General features: G+C 39.7%; 1 protein-coding gene across 2 annotated transcripts in view; it reads right to left on the bottom strand.

Annotated features, from left to right (window-relative positions):
- galnt6.3 (polypeptide N-acetylgalactosaminyltransferase 6, gene 3) overlaps positions 1-11523 on the bottom strand; it is a 32949-nt gene extending 21426 nt beyond the window's left edge. Inside the window, exons 1-2 of one of the 2 annotated variants that reach the window (XM_004911905.4) lie at positions 10926-11523; positions 10524-10650 (exon numbers count right to left, since the gene is read on the bottom strand). The gene's annotated coding sequence lies outside the window, so the exon portion shown is untranslated. The remainder of the gene's footprint in view (positions 1-10523; positions 10651-10925) is intronic. The other variant, XM_004911903.4, reaches the window with a different exon arrangement.
- Positions 11524-16912: the final 5389 nt, after the last annotated feature.

Raw genomic sequence — 16912 nt, forward strand, 5'->3', positions numbered from 1 at the left:
GCATGCTAATTTTTTTTTTTTTAATTGAAAAACAAGCAACTTAGAAAAATATACACAAAATAACTACAAAACAAAAGCAAATATTTTATTTAAATATAAACAAAATCCATAACTATAAACAGAATGAGTAACAATAAACTTAAAACGTATCATATATTTACATGCATTTAACTCTGCACGTATATAAACATACAGTATTTTCTCTCAATATTAAGCCCACCCCAACCCTAAGGACAGAAAGACAGAGGCGCAGGTTACTCACCTAAAACAGCATGAGCCCAATCATAAAAAATCTCTTAGAAATTAAAAAATCTAAAGGGAGTAAGAGAGACCAGCCCAACACCAGAGAGGCCAATCAGAAAGGGCCAGGTGGATAAAGGGTTTCAAGGAAGCCGAAAACAAAACCCGCGCCATAAAGACGCCCACCGTGCCGCATCCACACTGTGGCATGCTTATTCAGCCATGGCTACAATTCTGCTCTATTTACATGTATACTTTAATATTTTTGAATGAGTGTGTTCCTTTGCATCTTCTGTTAGTCAGAAGACCCTAAATGTAAGAATGTATATGATCCAATATATAATATATATATATATATATATATATATATATATACATATACATATACAGTATATATGGAGTGTACAATAAGCTGACTAGAATCTGATAGCATCTTGCTGGCTAAAACCTTTCATTCATACAATGGGCCACAGTCTTTTTTGTTCTGTAGATTCTTTCCTTTTTCAACATATCCAAAAAGTATACACATATTAGAGTGCCACAGACCCTTTACGGGGGAACAGTAACACCAAAAAATGAAAGTGGATAAAAATAATTAATATATTATGTACTATTGCCCTGCACTGGTAAAAGTTGTGTGTTTGCTTCTTAAACACTACTACAGTTTATATAAATACCATGCTGTGTAGCCATGGGGGCAGCCATTTAAATTGAAAAAAGGAGAAAAGGCACAGGTTACTAAGCAGATAACAGATAAGTAGCAGATTCCCATTGTATTCTACACAGTTATCTGTTATCTTCTTATGTAACCTGTGCCTTTTCTCCTTTTTTCAATTTAAATGGCTGCCCCCATGGCTACACAACAGCTATTTCTATTAACTACAGTAGTCTTTCTGAAGCAAACACACAACTTTTACCAGTGCAGGGCAACAGTACATTATATTTTAATTATTTTAAAACATTTTTATTTTTTAGTGTTACTGTTCCTTTAAGGCAGGAGCAATATACACTTGTATATCTTGTTTTCTTATTGCAAAATCATACAAATTTCTATTTCTTAATCAGTTTGTTCCAAGAAATCATGGACATGAATATGAGCAAGAAGGTTTATTCATGTTTGGGAACACATTGCTAATTTACCAGCCTAACAGTTTTGAATTGATCTATTCTAGTTCGCCACTGCCCGGCATTTATTTAAATGCTGCGTGTTGGAGACACTTGAGAATAACTAATGCCAAACGTGGGGGAAGGTGGTTTAGCCAATGTACTAAATGTGTTTTTTTTTGTTTACTAAGCTTTTGGCTTATAGAAGAATACGGTATATGATGGATCACAAAATATGACTTTGTTTAAGTAAAGTTCACAAAAGTAATAGCGTTTGTCTTCCATGTCACCAAGTGCAACGTGGCTTCAGGACCTTTCTGTTGGATATCCTGTTTCTCACAAACAATACAATGTCACCTTGGGCATGTAACACAGTGTTCCAGATGCCATCTGAATGGTCAAGCTATCTAAAACTCTTTGAAATGTAACTGAGCATAAAATACCTAGAAACAGATGTTGATGGCATACAGCTATGCCATATTTGGTAACAACTAGTGCTCTAATGTATTTTATATTACCTTAGTGCGTAAACCTTTAAAAGTTTTTGCCAAATCTGGAATAAAAAAAGATTAACTGGTGACTTCTAAGTGGAAGTTAAATACAGAGATAAAAAACCCACACCCACCCTCAAAACAGTCCTGGGCCCAAGGTTGAGAGGGGACTTGAAGAGCCCAGCCCTGAGCCCACCCTGTCTCCGCCTGGTAGGACTGGGCAATTATAACCTGCACACAAAGTGGCAGGGAATTTTTCTCCCTGGGCAGCCTGCATCAATACAGTGGAAATATCACCAAAAACATAACCAATCTCCTTACAGAGTAAAAGTCCAAGAAAAGTCTTAAGGTTGGCAAATATGCATGTAAGGAGGCCAGCCAATCCCAACTGACATTCGTGTGACTACATGTTATGAGTACTAATAATAGAGATTGTGATATTTAATTTTCATAGTCTGTTTTCTGTATATTTTAATGAGTACTGTACAGGTTTTCAACAATTTAGCTAGTATTAAAAAAAAAATAAAAAAGAAATAATGATAATAAAACCACTCTGGGCAGATGAACAAACCCTCAATTGGAAGCTGAGCTATTTAGAAATATGCAGCTCAAAGGTCTAGTCAATAAAGATTCCAGCAAGGCTAACACTTGGCTCCACACCTTTATTATAACCTTTGCAAGCAGAACAAGGAGTGTCTAAAGGCTATGAGATGACATGGTATAGCTGTGAGTCACATGAACTCACGAGAGTAGGAAAATGTATTGCTTGCTCAGCTTACTATGGAAACAAAAAGAGGAAGAATTTTATCTCACATTGAGGAATTAGATGTATCACTGGTAGTGCTACATTATACATTGTACTTGGAGGAAAATATCTGGCATTGGAAGCAACAGAACACACCATCATCACTTCTGATGTTTAAATGAAACATTACCAGGAACGGCAGGGCCTAGGTTTAACCAATCTGAAAAGCCTTACATCGTCCATAAACAAGGCTACATTAAGAATAAATATTTAAAAGTACACAGCACCCCTTTCACTTGCATGCAAAGCAAAACATACGAGCCCAACTTCCAATCTATTCCAAGCGGGGATAACCCCTGCATGTTTAGTGCAAAAGTGTAACATTTTGTGGCTTGCACTTTCGTCAGAATTAAACCGTCACTGTCAATGGCATTTAATTCAATAATTCAAATTATTTACTTAACTTTCAGACACTCTAGAGATGGAATATAAATGTACAAAAGGATACGTTTTTTCAGATTTCTGCCACTTAACTCAACACCATACCATGGTAATGGTGTGAAAATAGCCGTAGGCCTAAACTCTGATGCACCTCTATTTAGAAAGACAAGTGCTTGGACAGAAACCCCCAAACCAATTATGTGGAAATAAGTTATGAGTTGCTACTGTGTTATTCACATGCACCTGTACATTTTTTTTGGTCTGTATGTCTATGTGTATACAAACTTAAAAGTAAGTGAAAATAGACATTGTAGTCAATTTGATCAACCACAAACCCATGAGCAGAGTAACAGAATATACAGTATATAAATAACCATCCTGCATAGTAATGCTGTATAATTATACAAATGTACTTTCCAAAACAAAAGTGTGTTCCATTGCTCTTAAAACATGGCTATGGTATGGGTTCATTCATGGCTCTGATAGCTCTGGTGATGAAAGAAGGGGAGAGGATAGCTTTGAACACTTACTAGGGCACTGTACCGAGACACCAGTTCAGATACGTACAGGTACTTGCGACAAACAAGGTTCCAACTTTTGTTGAACACATAAAGGCAGTAGACAACATAAAATTCACAAGGGGTGATGTGAAAGTCAAGAAATTGGCATTTTAGACTGTGATAAACATCTAATTGGGGTGGGACCTGAATACTGGAGAATGCAGAAGGGCTTACTCATCTGTTCAAGGCTGATGCCACACGTGGCGTTTTTACGCTGCGTATTTTCTCAGCCTAAAAACGCCGCACAAGCCACACAGTCCCTGACTATGGCGTTTTTCAGCCTAGTACTGGTGACGTAGCAAATCCTGTTTCCATGGTGCTAATAGAGCGAAATAGTAAAAAACGCTGCGTATTTCCGCAAGGTCTGGCAGCTGCCTTTGTGTATACATAGGAATAGGTTGCTGTGCAAATACTGGTGTATTTCGGCAAACGCTTGAAAAATCCGTGGTAAGGCGATTTCTAGAGTATTTACGCATTGTGTGGTTTGCTTCAAGTCTTTTCAAGTTATTCTGTGGATGATGATATTGTGTGTTTGTCAGCCGCTGAGAGAATTAGAAAATACGTAGCGTAAAAACGCCACGTGTGGCATCAGCCTAAGACTTAGCAACCTGGAACTCCACCTGCATTTTGCAACCATTTACACCTCTAGTTATTTAACCAAAAATAGTAACACCTCCCCCAATGACTGCATCATACATTTACACCTCAGTTAATACCTGCCTGAATGTTTAAAGGAACCAATGTCATTTTGCTTTTGCTTGTGAAACGGCAAAAAAAATGGAAAACACATTGAAGGAAACAATCCTATTGGGTTTTACTTAATATTTAAAGGATTTTTTAGCAGACTTAAGGCATGGTGCTACAAATTATCCCCTTGTCTGGAAAACCCCAGATTCTGAGCATTCTGGATATCAGGTCCCATACCTGAACTAGATGCTGTATGAATGAAAACCTTCATAGACATTTAACCTGTTCTATTCCATGGGTTTTTGTTTGTATTAGCAGAACTTTGGGTTTCCAGGCAACTATAGCAAGTGGCAACAGCAGAGTTCCGACAACCTCTACTTTCCTCATGATGGCCACAGTGGTCAAACACCCCACTTTCTATTAGTCTTACAGTTTGCTGCTAACAACCCAAAAGGGATTCACATGTGGGAAGGAGGTTCATACTTCTAGGACTACTTGTGCAGGCAAGCAACCATCAAATTTGTAGTTAACTGGACTTTACACACAGATAGAAAAAAAGACTGCACTCTATCCCCTATATGTAATAAAAGGCACAAAGTTTGCCCAGGAGCAGTAACCCATAGCAGCCAATAAGATGTTTGCTTTTAAACAGGTGACCAGTAAATGCTACCTGCTGATTGGTTGCTATGGGTTACTGCTGTAGCGCAAACGTAGTGCCTTTTATTACATAACCCCATATATCTCTTAATGATCTCTTTCCAAAAATTTGAATCTAAAGCACATTTAAATAGAACTGAAATTGTCTTGGTCCTTGGATCAATGGAGTGGGGCAATGGTGCTCAGAACTGCCCGAGAAAGACTTCGATTCTGCACCCTCTGTTTATGAAAACAAAAAAGCATCAAACTTACTGTCCACATATTAAAATTATTTGGAACAGCTGCCCTGTTAAATGTAAATCTGGATTAACATTCAAAATGATGGTTCCTATGGAAGTTAATTGGGAGATTACACCATTTAGCATGCATTAACCCTATGCATAAAGATACTTGCCCTTTTACGACTTGAGACAGGCCTGTCTGGCCTAATGAACAGTGCATAGTTGCATTTATGAATTCAAGGAACCCTAGAATTAACAGGCAGTTCATTCTAGTAATTCTAGGTTTTCTTTAGTGGAATTTGTCTATAGCAACAATTTAGTTGTGCCAAGTGAATTTGAAACTAATCCCTTTTTAACACCATATGTAGAGTATACTAAAGTGGCAACAGTTGGAATTCTAGGGCTCTAGATGTACTAAAATAGATGAACAATACATATAAATAAATACCCTGCTCTTAAGGCACCGTTGGAAAGAACTGTGGGGTTGCCTCCTCTGGCACGGAGAAGCTGGGTGGTGCACTTAAGGGCAAAATGTGATGGACAAGTAACATTTTACAATCGTAGCCCTCCAGAAACTGTAATGGAGCAGCAATTCTGATATAGACTGACTGGAAGTGAATGTTTGGAGAGAAAAAAAAAATACAGGTATGGGATCCCTTCCGGAAACCCCTTATCCAGAAAATTCCAAATTACGTAAAGGCCATTATACTCCATTATAACCACATAATCCTAATTTTTAAACATGATTTACTTTTTCTCTATAATTATAAAACAGTATCATCCAAGTAGTGAGATACACAATAATCACAGAAATAGCAGTAGTTATGATGAAGGTGAATTCTTACCCTAATTGGAGTGGGTCCAGGTGCTCATGCCCCAGACCTTCAGCTTAGGGAGCCATGTAGGAGTTAACAGCTAAGGGAGCCATGTAGGAGTTAACAAGAGAGCAACAGCAGGTAGGCACTCTGGTATCCACAAATCATCAAAAAGTCAGGAGAGGCAGCTTGTACAGGTATAGGACCCATTATCCAGAATGCTCAGGACCAAGGGTATTCCAGATAAGGGGTCTTTCCGTAATTTGGATCTCCTTACCTTAAGATTGCAATAAGGATTATTTATATCTTAGTTGGGATCAAGTACAAGGTACTGTTTAATTACTAAAGAGAAAAAGGAAATTAGTTTTAAAATTCAGAATTATTTGATTAAAATGGAGTCTATGGGAGATGGGCTTTCCGTAATTCAGAGCTTTCTGGATAACGGGTTTCCGGATAAGGGGTCCGATACCTGTAGTAGTCATAAAAAGTTTACATTTTATTTAATCCATACATAAAATTATAGACAGAAGCCGGCTTCTGTCTATAATTTTATGTATGGATTAAATAAAATGTAAACTTTTTATGACTACTACAAGCTGCCTCTCCTGACTTTTTGATGATTTGTGGATACCAGAGTTCCTGCCTGCTGTTGCTCTCTTGTTAACTCCATTATAAAACAGTACCTTGTACTTGATCTCAACTAAGATATAATTAATCCTTATTGGGGTCAAAACAATCCTATTGGGTTTATTCAATATTTAAATGATTTTTAGCAGACTTAAGTTATGAAGATCCAAATTACAGAAAGATCCCTTATCCAGAAAACCCCAGGTCCCGAGCATTCTGGATAACAGGTCCCATACCTGTACTGGCTAACATATTTTTAGCATTTTTTCTGTTTATCTTTATTGTTTGCAATGTTTACAGTTTTCATGTCGGAACTATTATATGTATTGTAAAAATGTACAGTGATGTGTATACAAGCAGCTCTACATCACGAAATATACACACATGCATACCTTAGACTGCAGCAACGCCCATTTGTTTGGCTGTTTAAGTTCCTTATGATGTGGCAGCTGAAATGACTGGGATGAACAAACACACTTTTGTTTGCTGATTAAATTTGCCAACATTACCTGTAAATCCTGTGAACAATAATATGTAACACCTAATAGCCTCTGGCAGTTGGCCCTGAGATATCAAATAAGCCATGAAACACTGCAGATCCAGCACAATAATTTGTACGTTGAATGTGAGCATCAGATGGAATAATATGTATAATAGAATAAAATGTTATCAAACTGCAAGCTGAAAAATGAAATGATTCCTGAATATCAAAAAATCCCTGGGCAGCGTGACTGCTTAGTATTAGATTTCATACTCTCCAGTAATCATGATGAGGCCAATTACAGTGTTAGTCTGCCAGGAAAAATAAGCATTGCGCACCAAAATGGTTTGATTTAAATTATTGACCTTAGATGTCATCAGGCTAATGCTTCATTTTTAAACACAAAGTAATCTTTAAATAAAAATAATTAAATATGGGCAGATATAAGTGGGCATACTTACTGAAGCCCTCTGTTCTAAAGTCTTTAATTTGTACAGGTATGGGACCTGTTATCCAGAATGGTCGGGACCTGGGGTTTTCTGGATAAGGGATCTTTCTGTAATTTGGATCTCCATAACTTAAGTCTGCTAAAAATCATTTAAATATTGAATAAACCCAATAGGCTTGTTTTGCCTCCAGTATGGATTAATTATATCTTAGTTGTGATCAAGTACAGGGTACGGTTTTATTATTACAGAGAAAAAGAAAATCATTATTAAAAATTAGAATTATTCAGTAATATTGAAGTCTATGGGAGGTGGCCTTTCCGTAATTCAGAACTTTCTGCATAACAGGTTTCTGGATAAGGGATCCCATACCTGTACCTGCACAGTACTGAATATGCCCAGGTGTAGGCACACGCAGCACATTTCTGCCCCAAACTGCATGCTCTGGCCCCGTGTGGCATAGCCCTAACAGAAAGCCTACCCACAAGGTGTAGAGGCTGTTATAGCAGAAAGAAAGGACCAACATCATATTAATGATTCATTAATATGTAAATAAGATATTGAGCAGGCAGGTGTTTAGATAATTTTCAACATATGGTGTATATAACTGCCACAGCATGTCAGAGGCACTTTAATTAAAGTTTTCACTTACTTTGGCTATGCAAAATAAAATATCAAAAGGGTGTGTGAGGCATCATGCCTATACATGGTATGCAAATATGGCCAGCCTCATTTCCATCAACTTTTGATTGGTTAAAAAAAAAACAAGAACCAAATGCAAAATGTAAAAAAAGGAATTGTCCCTGGAAATTAAAGAAATTAAGGCAAACTGGCAGCTGTGGTGTATTGGCACAAACACATGTCAATGACAGACAGGCACATGGCACCATCATACTGAGGCTGCTTGCAGGGTATCCAATCATGAGGACAATATGGACATTTCTTTCAAGGGTCAAACACTTCAATAGTTACATACAGGGCACTGCAGTCTAAGTTTGCTCAGTAGCAGTAACCCATAGCAACCAATAAGATGTTTGCTTTTAAACAGGTGACCAGTAAGTTCTACCTGCTATGGGTTATTGCTCCTGGGCAGCAGATCCTGAAGATCTGAAGCCCTAAATATATAGTGAGTGATTGTTTTTAACATGTTATGAGTTAATGCATTTCAGCACCAAACAGCCATAAGTAGCAGGCTCTACTTGCAGCGATTTAAATATCAGCGGGTGACAACAGCCTACATTACTATCTAAAATTCTGATTATGATTTAAATGCAATGTTCCTTAATTTTCAAGGCTTACCAGTATGGTGGGGTGTTAAACGCAGCGCTGAGTTCTAACTTTCGCATTACTTTTTTGCAGGATGACTAGATGACCAAAAGGGCTTTAAGGTCTATAGCTTGCCAGAGATCTCAATATGTCACATCTACAAGAACTGGAAGGGCCACCATCAGGGAATAGTAGGTGAACTCCAGTGAGTCGCAAGAGATGCAAAGGTGTGATTCATGGGATTTGAAGGGGGCAAGGATTGTGTGGGAGAGGGCTGGATTTAGGTGGATCATGCGTGGGGCCCTGGCATAATGGGGTGTGGTTGGGATTTATACATAGAGACACATTTTTTTTCCATTGGGGACGCATTCCATTTGTTGACAGGGCCCATTTCTCAAAAGAACCAGCTGATAAGTGGGCTAATAATCATAGCCCCCTGTGGGAGGCGGCAAGTAGTAGCCCCATGGTAACTGGTGTCAAGGCACAATAAATTCAGTTTGTCACCAAAAAAGTGAACTACATCTTCAAAGCAGAAAAACCTGAAAATGCAGAGAAGTAAAGTAGTATGGAGCATTGTCGATAGGCAAGTATGCGCATGCTAAACATGGTGCTACCATTAAATGCCTGAAACCTGCCAATAGCCATTTACAGTAAGATAAGTCTGCCTGATGATGTAAAACCTGCTGGTGTCAAAACATTCTCTATTATAGTCAAAGACATATGGCATGGCCCGTTTCTGACATGTTTATGCCAGTAGAGAAAAGGCCACATGTGCCATGAGCCTTAGTAGCCAAGAAAATACCGCCCATTGTCAGTAACCGTTTCAGTGCTTTGAACAGGTCTTGGCATTCCCAAAACTCTCAAGATAACATCTTCATTCCATACCCAAGATTGGTAGCAGTATTTGTATTAGATAAAAATGAGTCCGCTTTCATTCAAGATATTTAACAATATAACATCTTATTATATAGCAGAAATAAAATTAAAGGCAAGTGTCACAAATCTACTATTCTGCAAATTTCCCTTCATAGGATATGGAAGGTTCCATTCATAGTAGCTGCTGTGAAAAGTTATGAAATCCAAACTCCCTACAGAGTAGCTCAAGCTTTTAAAAGTATTATTATAAATCAGTTTGAAAACACAGACATGTTCCGCTGCTATGTACATAATACAGCACTGCCCAGAAGGGCTTACAATCTAAAGGGATGGGGAAAAGGGTATACTGCCAACTACAAGAGTTCATTGTACGACAATTTATACATTAAATGGATTTTCAATCAGTAATGTTTCCTAAAGACAAAGTAGGAATGTGACAAGTTGTGTCTATGACGTACAGGTCCAAACTGCTATTGGTTGTCAAACCAGATATTTTGCTGCTCAGTTAATGGAGTGCCATTGGGCAATAGCAGGGCTGGCTGGGCAGCTTCTCCCTCCAAGAAATGCAACGTGTCTCCCATTCATTTACAAATCTAAACAGCACCGGTAAATCCAGCTCTGCACAAATCAAACAAGATGACAGTCCCTTTTGTTGGCTGATGGCTGTTATCCATACTGAAAATGCCCAGCCCCGCTATTGATGTGTGTGTCACAATACAACCCACAACAGGATGTCAGTAGCACTACTGTCACACATAATAGCCTGGAATATCATCTTTTTAAACCGTCTAAACAAGTGACACTGCTACATATATAAATAAGTCAGCCCGTGCCCTTTATTCGAGTCTTTTATTGCTGTGGCATACCTTCACTTTCCTGGGTTTCCAAGAGCTGCTGTGGCACTACAAATCTGTCCCAGCTATCTACCAATAATCCATGGGTGTCAGGAATTGAGAAAGATGGGAGCTGCAGTTCTACTATCACAGCCTTTCCCTGGAATAAATAAAAGTCAGAGAGAGCTTTATGCTGGTAAGGCTGGCACCACTTAGAAATGCTTCATCTAATACAGGATGCCAGTGCCAGGCAGCATGCCATTCCTGCACTGCCACTAACTTATTCTTCTCTGGGCACAGCACACTCTATGGCAACTCAATAACCTCCTTTTGAGTCACACAAAGCAACAGAGTGCATTTCAGTCAGGCACCAAAGGGTTACAGTTGCACAGTTTATAGGTCTCAGTCCCAGCATAAAGGTAGCTCACATCTTACCTTTCCTCCTGATCTGGCCCACTGTCTAAAGCAAGGGGCTCCAAATGATGGATGAAGAGAGGGATGTGACTCTCGGACACTGAGCTGCAGGCGAGGAAACTAAAGGAGGAACTTGCGAGGGTGACACTTGCCTTTACCAGCAGCCTATAACCCCGTCACTGCTACTCCAGACTGTAACCGCACTGAACTCATTCAGGAAATGATCTGATGATGTGAGAAGGAGGGTGCAGCACTCACAAGGCGCAGATGAGGAAAGGGCCAAAGCGCAAATTACCTGCCTAGAGAGGGCGGGGCCAAGGGGACACTTATCCCTCAGCCAAACAGGTGTATCCTAGTGGGAGGCCGGGCAGGGCGCCGCAGGGTCCTAGAGTTTGCGCTTTACAGAGAGGCGGCAGCAGCCTATTGCTTCGCGGTTTGGATGTCGCTCAGTGGTTTTATCAATCGCACACTAACCCTCTTCGTGCTTCGTATTTGTGTTTGTGAGAAAGCCTACTTTGACTGTGACCTTAAATTAGGATACGACTGTATTATCGTCCTTGCAATATTTTTCAATGGTGTTTCACAGACAAAAAAATATATAGGTAAAGTACGTTGTTACTACTTTGGTTAAACGCTGATACGACGGAAGGAAGAGGTTTTGCTAAACTACTACCATTGGTAATACAATATGAATCCGAGACAACCAATCAGCATGTAGCAGTTACTGACATCAAATAAGGAAAGCCGACCTCTGATTGGTTGCTATGGGTTACGAGATGGCACAAAGTTTGCACCTGTTGCTACTTTTGCCTGCCCATAAAACAGGGATCCCCAACCTTTCTTACTTGTGAGCGACAGTCAAATGTAAAAAGACACAAGCACCATAAAAGTTCATGGAGGTGCCAAATAAGGGCTAAGATTGGCTATTAGGCAGCCTCTATGCACACTATCAGCTTACAGGGGGCTTCATTTGGTAGGAAATCTTGTTTTTATTCAACCAAAACTTGCCCCCAAGTCAGGAATTCAAAAATAACGACCTGGTTTGGGGGCACTGAGAGCCACATCCAAGGGGTTAGTGAGCAACATGTTGCCCCCGAGCCACTGGTTGGGGATCACTGCTGTAGAATAGCAGCACAACACAAGAAAAAGTCTGTAAATGCGTTTTATTATGAATATATGTCTTTCTCTTTAGGTCATCTACTAGAAATGTATTTATTTTGGCAGGGGGCCTGGACCCACATAGTTAAGCCACTAGGTTTAGGGCAGAGGTGGGCGAACTACGGCCCGCGGGCCACGTCCAGCCCAGGGTCGGACTGGGGGGTGCAGGGCCCACCGGGGCTCCCGCCCCAGGGGCCCTGCAGGTGCCCCAGCCGCGTCCCCTAACCCCCCCAAGGGCCCCCCTAACCCCCCCGAAGGGCCCCCGCCTGACGTCCTCCCCGAGCGCGTATAAATTGAACGCGTCGGGGAGGAACAGTCAGTAGCGGGGAGCGCCGGCAAAGGTCGGACTGGGCCGCTGGGGCCCACTAGGGCCGGGGCCCACCGGGATTTTTCCCGGTGTCCCGGCGGCCCAGTCCGACCCTGGTCCAGCCCGTTGGTGTTTTTATAATCTGGTCTGCCAACTACGTAAATCTCATCATGAAAGACTTGGCGTCTGGGGACTGATGAGCAGAAACAGCGTAATGATGGCCCTTCCCGGCCCGTCTGTAAGTCAATGTGGCTCCTGAGCCAAAAATTTTGCCCACCCCTGGTTTAGGGAAAGCCAGTTAGAGATACAGGCCAGTGAGTGTTGTGCACTGATTCAGGCTATGATATCAAACAAGGAGGTTTAACTTCTGTCAGAAATTATTTATAACCTGGTTTGGTCCTAATAAACAATAACATGAATAAGTTTTCATGATGCAATCCTGGTAAACACATTGGTACAGCCCAAAGGCTTTTCTTATTTATTTAACCTCTTACAAACCAGAAATATTTGGTGATGATTCATCTACATAAATTCACTGTTACGTCAGTGCACAGGCCATGCTGGGTATGCGCAGGGAAACTTGGCTGCACTTCCATTTTATTTTCTGGGCCTCAGGGCTGTTACACATGGACATTTTTCTTATTCGTTTACAAGTGCATGCTGAGCGCTTAAAAGGATATATTGTGTTTATATGAACTTAGTGAGTTCTGATTGCAACCTTTTATTCTATTGTATTTTAAATGGGCACCATGCGCAAGAAAAAGCAGCATATTGCATCCAAAAAGCTGCAAAAAAGTGAATATAATGAAACTCAACACATGTTATCACCAGTTATTACATCCTTGCTATGCAAATATAATATGAAGATAATACATGCCTGATATTCATTGGCCAATTGATATGCTAACAACCTAAATAGGTGCCAAAAAATGAACTCACCTGAAATAATTGCACCCTGGTGCAAATAACGCCAGCTATTGCAAGGAAGATTTGGAACATCACACAAAAAATCTCTAGCAGAAAGCTATCAGTTATAGACAAAGTTTAGCAAATGGAAGTCACAGTTACAGAAGAAAATAAACACTGTTTCCTTAGCTGAGCTTCATTGTAATGAATGTACCATTGCACTTGCAGTCTGTAGAACAGACATTACCAAGACAGAGAACAACTCATCTCTGACCCAGCGTGTAAAACTACCCAGGCTGATCAGATTTGTCAGTCACTTGTACTAACAGCAACAGTATCTGTATCAGTGAAATAAGGGTATTGGATAGCTGTGAGGAAAGGATTTCTGACAGGCCAAAAAAAAATACTGCTCACAGGTTTGGGCCTGGCAAGGAGAAAGTAAGAGACCATAGTTCGGAGTATATCGAGTATTTAAAGAAATAGTTCAGTGTAAAAATGAAACTGGGTAAAATAGATAGGCTGCGCAAAATAAAAAAAAGTTTTCAATATAGTTAGTTAGGCAAAAATGTAATCCATGAAGGCTGCAATGGGCAGATGTCTAACATAATGGCCAAAACTCTACTTCCTCCTTTACAGCTCTCTTAGCTGTTAGCAGTCAGTAACCAATCAGTGGCTTGAGGGGGGGGGGTGGCATATGGGACTTAATTGTTTAGTTAGTTTGCATTTGAATCTGACCTGCGTGTTCACAAACTAATTGAGCAATTATGTCCCATGTGGACTAAAGTCACTGACTAACTAAAGGTGGCCACACACGTGGCGATCTGACGATGTTTCGTGCGACCAACATCGTCAGATCCGCCACACACCGTCAGGGCTGAAACAGCAGATAAGGAGGTAGAAACAATAGGATTTCTACCTCCTTCTGCCGATTCAGCCCTGACGGCAGATTTTGGTCAGGCACCTTCTATGGCACCCGATCAAAATCTTTTAACCAGTCCGATCGGCGAGTCGACCGATATCAGCAGCTTCCTGCGATATCGGTCGACTCGCCGACATGCCATACACGCACAGAATATCGTATGAAACGAGGTTTCGTACGATAGTATCGGTGCGTGTATGGCCAGATTAAGAGGTTACAGAGCTGAAAGCAGGAAGTAAAGTTCTGGCCATTATGTTAGACATCTGTCCACTCCAGCCTTTATATAATAATATAAATTATAAATATATATATATATATAAATATAAATTTTGGCCTAACTAACTATATTACAGATATGTCTATGAAGATTTTCATTCATCCAGGTCATGGTATATCTAGTATAAATAAATTTGAAGCAACTGGACTTGTTTAGTAATCATTGAAGACGTTTCACTACTCATCCGAGCAGCTTCTTCAGTTCAACTGAAGAAGCTGCTCGGATGAGTAGTGAAACGTCTTCAATGATTACTAAACAAGTCCAGTTGCTTCAAATTTATTTATACTAGATATATTACAGATATTTTTTTATTTTGCCCATTTTTATTTTTAAACTGAACTGTTCCTATAACATGGCTTGTAAAGGGATGACTATACTTAGGTATGGGTGAGCTCAGATTTTTATTTATTAAGTCTTCACCCTGGAGGCTACAAGAGAGAGGGTTCATAGGGATTGGACCACATGGGCCTGGAGTAAGGTAATAGGGGTGTCATTACATCCTTTTGTAGTTCCTACTCCCATCACATATAATGTAGATAAATGGGTCCCCAGGGGCATGACGTCCCCCCCACATCCCACCATTGGTAGCCTCTACTTATGTTTTTTTCAAATCCCCACCAAATATGGGATAAGAAAGGGTGGAGCAGAGCAATGACCCCCTGTTTCAGAGTTACCCCACCAAGGTTCCATTGGTTCTAGGTTGCATTATACCAGTTCAAGACTGAGTATAATGCTCTTCTATAGCACCTTGGTGGGGGCACTTTGAATGAAGCAATATTCCTGGCAGGAGATAAATACTGTGTTCTAGAGGACTAGAAATATCTGCTTTGTAACCATACACATTTGTTCTGGGGGGAGTCCTGTGCCAAAAATCCTTGTATTTTTAAGTCTTCTTGGTTCCTTCTCCATCTTCTCATACCCAGATACAGGATTGTAGGGGACACGGCAAGCATGTATAAACAAAATACTCTACTCATGTAAATACAACTATATATAAAAGAAAATACAATATAAAGTTAACGCAGAAACAATGAATAATGTGATTTTCATGCAGCTTTTATGCCAATTATGCACAATTACAAAATGTCCTAGTACAGGAAGCCTAAAGGATCAGCTAGCTAACATGTTATTATTAGCAAATAGAGTTAACAATTGAATAAAGGGGTGGGGGTTAAACATAGTGACGCAGAGAAAGTGGGGAATGAACAAATTAGTGACAGGGTGTAAACCAGGAAAGTTCCAGCTGTGTCATCCTGGGGGCTCGAAAAGTACTGTTGAGTATAAAGCACTCTAAGTCCTGTATGTAAAGGGTCCCAGAGGGAAGAGAGGTTTTTTTGGCAGGGGTCTTAAGAGTTAATAAAAGAAAAATGCAATGATGATGAGAAAGGGATTGGATGCTTAAAGGAGGGGGGGGAGAAGAGAGGTTAAATGTGATGAAAGGATGAGCTGAGGTGCAAAAACATACTTGGGCTAATTTATTAACCTAGGTGCTAAATTGCACCCATACATTTGCCAACAGTAACAAATTAACAATTTGTTTTAATCAGCATTTTAGCACCTAGGTTAGAAATCCAGCCCCATTATGTGCAGGAACGCAGAAAGTGTGCTTTCATGGGGGTAATGAAATGGGAGTTCGATTTAGCATCTGAGTGTGTTGGAGAGTTCACTGTACATCAGTGTGATAGAGAAAAGGGGTTGGATAAAGTTTGAATGGGAGTGTGTGAAGGAAAAAAATGTATTCTAGATAGATTATAGAGGCAAATAAATTGATCAATAGATACTGACTTAAATAACACCAGACATTTAAGGAAAAAAAAATAATTTTTGTTTTCAAATAAAACAAAATATATAAAAATAATGCAGATTTGAATTTTTTTTTTTGTTCATCTCGAATCATGGCACCATCATAGCAGAGCCATGTACAACATTAACTGCAGTAATATTTCTACATAAAATGCGTATCTATTCTATATATATATATATATATATATATATATATATATATATATATATAGGCAACTTTTTAACTTCCTAGCTCATTTTTACACTTTGTTTTATACGTGTCTAGAGCGCTATGAGTAATTATGTTCCTCTTGTTTGATCTCTCTGAAGGTGCCACTGACTCACCTTGCAGTCTCATTCCTGCCTAAGGTGGCAACTACCCACGTGAGTTTGCTTAAAGCAATGTCTGAAGGCCAGGGCTTGTGTGCTTTGTACAATTTTTCACTCAGTATAGCCCAGTTCTATAAGAATCTATCCCATGATATATCTTTCCCATTACTTATCTAGAAACCTGTTATCCAGGAGACTCCATTTTAAGCAAATAAGTCTAGTTTTTAAAATAGATACTTGATTTGCACATTGTTGCCTAATTCACCTCTTTAGGCCATATAAAATGGTTTGTGAAATGGTACAGTGATCCCAGCATATAATGGTACAGT

This window comes from Xenopus tropicalis, chromosome 2 (assembly GCF_000004195.4).
Source record: "Xenopus tropicalis strain Nigerian chromosome 2, UCB_Xtro_10.0, whole genome shotgun sequence".
NCBI classification, from domain to species: Eukaryota; Metazoa; Chordata; class Amphibia; order Anura; family Pipidae; genus Xenopus; species Xenopus tropicalis.